Consider the following 7691-nt stretch of genomic DNA (forward strand, 5'->3'; position numbering starts at 1 on the left):
GGGGATTGGGGAAGTGTAGTTTCACATTTTCATAGGAGGTTTAAGTGTAATTAACCCTAATTAATAATATAGATGTAAAATTGCTAATATTAATAGTTTATATATTGTTAACTTGCACGAGAGTCAAGATTGTGAGTCTCAAGGTGTGAGTCATTCAGGGTAGTGTTCGCAAAGGCTTGTGCTTTTGAAGTAGCGATAAAATGTGAGGAATATTGACATTGAAGCAAAACATGTCCAGAGTTTTTACAATAAGCAGCAAGAATAGGAAAGCAAAGAGTCTAAAGTTGGATTGTTTAGTGAAAAAATAGAAATTTTTTATAAATAAACCTGGACATATATATAAACTAGAGAGTGTGCCCGTGCACGGATTAAATTAATTAATAATTAATATCTCATAAAATTTTAATTACGTCGAAGTCAAATGAAAGAGATATTTTTAGATAAATAATACAAATACATTTTGTTCTTAAATTAAAGTGCATCAATATTAAAAAAAGTAAAAAATTCATATATATATGCAAAGAGATATATCAATTGAAATAAATGAATAAGTATTACTTTTATAAACTAAAAGACAATCATAGTCATATTGAAGAAAATTACTAAGAACAAAATTTAAGTATGAGTTTAATAATATATTAACATACTACTCAAATTTTGTTAATAAAATTTAGGCGAATTATAAAGAAGATAAATTGCAAATTAATTGATGAAAACATAATTAACTTATCAAAGTTCAATTTATAATATACAAAAAAATAATAAATCAACTAAATGACTAATTAATAAAATCTGGACTTTAACTAATTGACAATAATTCAAAAGCCTTGTTAATTTTTGCATTGTTTCAGATCCTATATCGTAAAAAATATTTAAGGAAAAGCTCATCACTTACAATCTTACCCAAACAGACTAAGTTCATACATACAGGAATATCACATTTACCGTTTACATAAGACCAAACTATAGATTACGCTGGAAGTGGATCACAGGTTCCATAACAATTTTCTCCAAAAATATTAAACTTATAATTTGAATATTGTCACTGCTTATAATTTCTATCATTTTACTGTAATAGGAATTTTAAAAGTCAAATTTTAGAGTTTATTTTATTAAAATTCTCCATAAAAAATAATGGTTGAAGTTAGCAGTACCACATCATTACTTTAATAGTAGTAACTGGGGCACATTTTATTTATGTACATAATTTTTAAAAATAAATGGAAATGATATTTTTACAAAAAATTACTCCAACTACATGAATATATATAATGATTTATACAGAATTTTAAATAAATGGATATTTTATTAGGATACACTTATGTAAACTACATATATAAATTTATGAGAAATTATGTATATTTATATATAATACAAAAATTGTTTTGACTACATGATTATATAAAATAATTCATACAGAATTTTGAATAAATGCATATTTTATTAGGATACACGTATGTAAAGTATATATATAAATTTATGAGAAATTATGTATATTTTATGTATATTTATATTTATAAACGCATTTTTTTTTCATTGGTAAATGAACATGTGCCGAAATAAAAAAGAATAACATAAACATCATTTTTAGAAGTAAGCAAAATCGATCACCATTACAAGAGTGGAACCCTTACACCATCAAAGCTTTTACAGTCCACCATTCACACAAAAAATGGAAAGAAGCAAACATAAACACAAGCATCATCAGCCTTCATTTGGTGGCTCATTCGGCGTCGAGGATTTTGACGAGCTTCTGCCGTCGTTCTTGGGAGGATTTGGTAGGCAGAGTCAGCTTCAGTGTCAGAATCGTACAGATCTTTGAAAAGCGCACCTAATGCTGAAGAGTCGTCCGAGCTATCCGAAACATGCACGCACACAGAATAAAAAATAACAGTTACAAGCTCATTGCATGGGGGATCAGCCCAACCTGGATTTGCACCTAATTGATCATCAGCATCTTCTTCGTCATCATTGATCCAGATTGTCTTGTTTTCATCGTCATCGAATAGCTCGCAGAGTTCATCCCATAAAGGCTCGTATGCATTGATGTTGCATCTGGCTAGCTTTTTCTCCTGTTCATTTATAGCATTGCACAGTAAGGACTATCAATTTCGAAAATAAATAAAAAAAATTGGCAATAAGAATTATAAACGCAAACCACTTAAAATACTTAAATATATACCTTGCAAATTTGATCCCACATGCCATCTTCGATTGTCAATTTGCGCTCGTCGTGATTCCAAACGACGCCAGGGTGATTTTCCACCCATTGGAATGTGTAGAAGCGCTCACGAAGTTTGTCAAACCGACTATAACCCCAGCTGTACGTTATTCGTGGCGTGAAAGCCTTGTTCACGACGTAAATGGCCAAATGTACGGCGTGCATCTTGTTTGAGGCGGCCTGAAAAATTCCAACATTCTTGAGGCCATGAGAGCTTGAACGAGCATGTTTTCCATTTTTCGTGTCCATTTGCAGTTGTATAAAACTTGTGATTGGAAGTAGTAGCCATTCGGCCACATGATTAAATAGGTGAAATTGAAGAAGGTTTGCAAAGGATTGTAAATAAAAAAAAATGAACAGCAAGGTTGTTCTATCATATGGATGTTTGCATGGAGATGGTATTTATAGAGAGTGAGCAAGCAATGATTGCGTGGAAAATAGACAAAATGGTAGGGACTTGCTAGTAAAAACATAATAAAATACATCATGACCAACTATAATGAATTGCGGGCATATTTGAAGTGGCTGCAGTCTGGCTTCAAGAGGGAACAATTGCTTCCACTACCAATACAACTCGTGTGATGATGCACAACCATCTTCACATGACTAATAACTCCCAACCATCATTTTCATATCAAATAAATATATATCATCATGTTTGACAATAAATTGATGTGAAGAAAAATCACATTCAATTTATTGTAAAATTACAACTACCAAATAGTGTTAATTGACGATTGCATTCTCTACTATTATTTATTTATTTATATTATCAACATAAAAAAATTATGTTTATCTTTCAAGACATAATGGACTCCGAATTGAGATGTAATATAAGTTTTGTATATTGTATTATTTATTTTTATGTGTATAATTAAAAATATATAACAAAAAAATTATTATATATAGTGATTTTACTAGATTGCCTATCGTAATTCGTACAAGAATTTCATGTTCATGTTCGTTTTCATATTCTTGCTTTTCTTTCTCCTAAATCGTTTAGTTGCAAATAAAAGTTGGGGGAAAATGGGAATTTATTAAATTAATTTACGAATGATAGTAATTCTAAGAAACAAGACATACTCTCTAAATTTAAAAATAAAATTACTGAATTATATATAGATGGATAAAACTTCTTAGTATGATTTATCGAATTTACATTAAAGATAGCAGAATCAAAAGGAAACAAAAAATAAATAACTTAAAAATTTCGGTTACAATGTGAAATAAGGCAAAAGTGCATTTTGATCTTGGTATATACCATTATTTGTCTTTTATCCTAGAATGACTTCTGACAAAGTTATACTAGAGTTATACTGCAACTTTTATACTCAACTGGAGCTTTTATACCTAGGAGATATTCAAAGTAGTGGCATGTGTGTAAAGTTAATGATGAAGATATTCAAAACTGAAGAAATGTATCAGCATTCCCCAACTTTATGAATTTCGAATCACATGAAATTGAAAGATCATAGTGTGAGGGTTGACAATGACATAAAGTTGAATTATATTTTGTGAAATTATGAGGTGAATTTTCGTTTTTTGTTTAGAAGAAGAGAAAATGATAAGGTGAAATTTCATATTTTTATAACTGGTCATGTTCTTCAAATTTCGTGAACCACATGATTAATTTCAGAAAAAAAAAAATATTTAATCCAAATATATTCTTAAATCTTTACATCTTTATACTTAGGTTTAATATAAATAATCCAAACATATTTTCAATTCTCGCAGAAATACTGTAAGTGGACAATTGCAAAATTACTATTAATGTAGATAATTTTGACATTTTAAAGTAGACGAACGAATCCTCAAATTCTTGCGGGTTTTTTACCGGATCACCAAGTATAAACATTTGATTTTCCATCAATTGTGGGATAATTTAGATGTATATATGCCTTATGTGGTAATGCGCGATGATTTAGTGCTTATTTGTGGCGGTAGTATTGACATGGGGTGTTGTCGTAATTTTCTGATGGTGATTTGCATATGATTTCTGAGGGTTATCAGTCTATTTTTCTAACTATTCAAATTTAGTAATGTTGTTAGTTGGTAATCAGTTTTTTGTGATTTTTTTTTATTTTAATTTTCAGTCATATTAATTATATATAGTCATTTTACAAATTTATGTACCAAAGTGTTCCCGTATCTCTTCTCTTCATTTTGTGCAAATTTGTATGGGAAGGAGCAATGCAAATGTTGAACTTTAGCCCATCATATGAAGAAAATTGTTATACTTTAAATGAAGCAAAAAAACAAAAGAAATTTACTGAAAAACGAAAAGAAAATGGCAAGAGGCATTTTGATTATTTTATAATTTCTCATATTCAATGATTTTGGTCAACCCTCATAATAATTTCAGTCAAACAAAAAATACATATACCTATATTCTTAATTCTCACACCTATATGTCTATATTTGGAAATAACTAATCCAAACATATTCTCAGTTCTCACACAGAAACCAATAAATTATTTTTACACAAATAAAATTGTTAGAAACTGAAAATGAAAATTAAAACACAACCAAACGGGCACTAAGTTTGCCTCCAAGGTAACCTATACAACCATATTCATATAACCTCCAACCATGATGAAATAACTCCTCCATCATGTTCATTATGATTGGGAGTTTCAACTCCTTCTTAACTTGCTCCAACCACCCTCAAATGGGCTTGGGCTTCAAATATGCACTGGACTCGATACAATCTAATTAAATCAAGTCCAACCAAAGTCCATTGATTCATTTAATTTAATTAAACAAATCTAAGCCGAATACTAATTAATTGATCCAATCAATTACGCCAAACCTAATAAATTATTGTAATTAATTTTAAAGTGTCAAGCCCAAAAATTAATTAGTCCAAATGATTAATTCTTGAGCTATCGATCAAATGGATTGCTATATAAATGATCCATTCATTTATATATATTCTCTTTGAATTAATTTAATCCAATTAAATTAATTCATTTCTTCTTCAACTAATTAAAAACTAATTCCACCAATTCCATAGTGATTTGTGTGTGACATTTTAGGTTCACCCTCAGCTAGACTTGGGCTTGTATCCAACATAATGATTAATTAAATCTAATTTAATTAATTTATTTTCAATTAACCATTAATCGAAAATTTTGGTCACTATGGGTGACCGTCAAGCAACGGTCCATGGCACTAGAGACTAGGTGAATGTTGGCGTGAACATTTAGGCTCCCAGGTACCGTACGGTTATGGTTCTTCCATCATCCGTCTCCCGATCTAAGTCTAGGGCATGGAATTGGGCATCGATTCTCATCCTGGACTAGATACTATGCTCGATAACTCGAGATGGGTTTGATTTATTGATTGATGTAGAAACCATTCCCTACTCAACCAATCATTATGGCCACAGACTCTAAGATCTCCAACCATCTCAAATTGCATAGGAGACCCAACTGTCTAATACTGACAGGTGACGGATTCTATTTTGGAACCAGTCGTCCTCACTACATATTCTGATTGCATTGAACAGGACTTGTAATGAGCACATCCAAGATACGGTCATCTTTCGTCAAATTCAAGATACAACCATCATAGGCATGCAACTGTCATGGTTCCGTAAGTCTAAGGACTAATCCTATACTATTAGAGCCAGGACGATCTAGTCATACCGGCCAAGCCTCCAAGGCTTCCATATGACAACTTCCGCGAGTCAGTTCAGTTGGTTCAAACCTAGTTTACACTCCATGTTGGAGGCTCCATGCCATTCATCTGACCCGATGTCCTATATTGTTTCTCTTTATATCTTTGGATAATAATTCAATTGACTGGTCAGACTCAAAAACCTGTACATATTAGGTAACTTAGGTGTTCTAGCCATCCCTCGGGAGTCTGCAATATGGTAAGTTTGTGGAAGAATTTCATTACAAATGATATTTGCTACGTTTGACTGAGGTGTCTCTCCACTTAATTCCTCAAGGAGCTACTCCTCACGTCAGTAATCTAATGAAATCCAATTTTCCTTAGTTTAACAAATGAACTTGTACCAACCTAGTTTGCCTCCCACTAGTCTCTTAATGTATGCAGGACCATCCCATATACTAAAGTGCTTGTGGAAACAAGCTTTTCATGCCACATGGGTCAAGGTAGTTTAATGAAAGAACAATTGATCAAAGTCCAACAAGGTTCGATCCCTCCCTTATCAGAGACACCGTTCAATTGTGGCACTCCAAAGAAGAACTCCATTGAGTGAGAATTTCATTCTAGTCAAATACTTCAAGAATCCCCACTAAATACACACTATCTCGATCTAATTGAAGAATTTAATTTTGCAACTAGTTTGCTTCTCACTTCAAGTCTAATTCTCCGAACCTTCCAAAGGTACTTAGACTTGTTAATGCCCTTCTAGCATTGTGTATTCAATGACTCATAGATGTCTTATTGGATCCAATCCAATATACCATTGCTAGCAGACTTTGTCCTACAAAGTGCTTCTCGGTCCTCATCTTGCTCAGGAAGGACTTGCATATTTGTAGACTCAACTTATCTGTTTCTAGACTCGTTGAATTCACCAACTTTCTTATGCGTAGAGGAATGTGACCTAGCTTCGTATGCCAAATGTATGAATTTATCTTGATTATTCATTTTTACCATTTGTTTTGAGCACTCATAATTCAATTACGAGATAGTGTTTAAATAATTACGTAAACAATCTATCAGACAAGAATAACCATTCTTTGTCAAATGAAATAACTATCCTAGATCAACATCATGTAATCCAAATTGTCCAACAACAGAAAAATATAATTTGATCTTGTTAAGTTACATTTATTATATCTTATCAGGTTTCTCCTAACATGATCAATAATAGCTAAGCCTATCTAGTCCTATAACGACAGTAGCAACAACCCTGCCATTGCCATTTTCAGGACCATTTCTCTCAGCTTCTACTCCTTTTCATCACCTACAAACCATTTGGAGATATGAGCTTTACAACCGGTATCCAATACCCAAGAAATATAATAGTAGTTATGTTAAGGCTCAATAACAAATTATACCTTGATTATAAAGGAGTTTAGGACACTCCCTCTTCCATTACCCCTTTTCACAACTATCAATGCAAACATCTTTTGGAATCCATCACTGTCGAACCGCCTTCCTCTTCCTTTTTCCATGCCCAGCGGGGCAATAGGAGTGCTTTGATCACTTGCAGTAGCTGATTCTATCTTGTCCTTCTTCCTCACCCAGCGTCTGACCACTTTGTCTTTCGATTTTAAGGTCGAAGCCTCCATTACGAATACCGACGGTGCAGACTTTTCAATTATTGCCTCGTGCTGGACCAATATATTTATTAAATCATGAAGGTCTTTGTCAAACTCATTATGTTATAGGCCACAATAAACGGGTCAAAGGAGAGAGGAAGAGACTGAAGGATCATGTCAAAGTACGTTCCTTTTTCAAGATCAGCCTAGAGCTTCTCCACAAGGGATGGCAT

The 7691-nt window shown here is 32.4% G+C and overlaps 1 pseudogene; it reads right to left on the minus strand.

Annotated features, from left to right (window-relative positions):
* The window catches only part of LOC105179783, a 12814-nt pseudogene extending 5326 nt beyond the window's left edge, over nucleotides 1–7488 (minus strand).
* Between the last annotated feature and the right edge of the window lie 203 nt (nucleotides 7489–7691).

The sequence above is a fragment of the Sesamum indicum genome, unplaced genomic scaffold, assembly GCF_000512975.1.
Source record: "Sesamum indicum cultivar Zhongzhi No. 13 unplaced genomic scaffold, S_indicum_v1.0 scaffold00207, whole genome shotgun sequence".
NCBI classification, from domain to species: Eukaryota; Viridiplantae; Streptophyta; class Magnoliopsida; order Lamiales; family Pedaliaceae; genus Sesamum; species Sesamum indicum.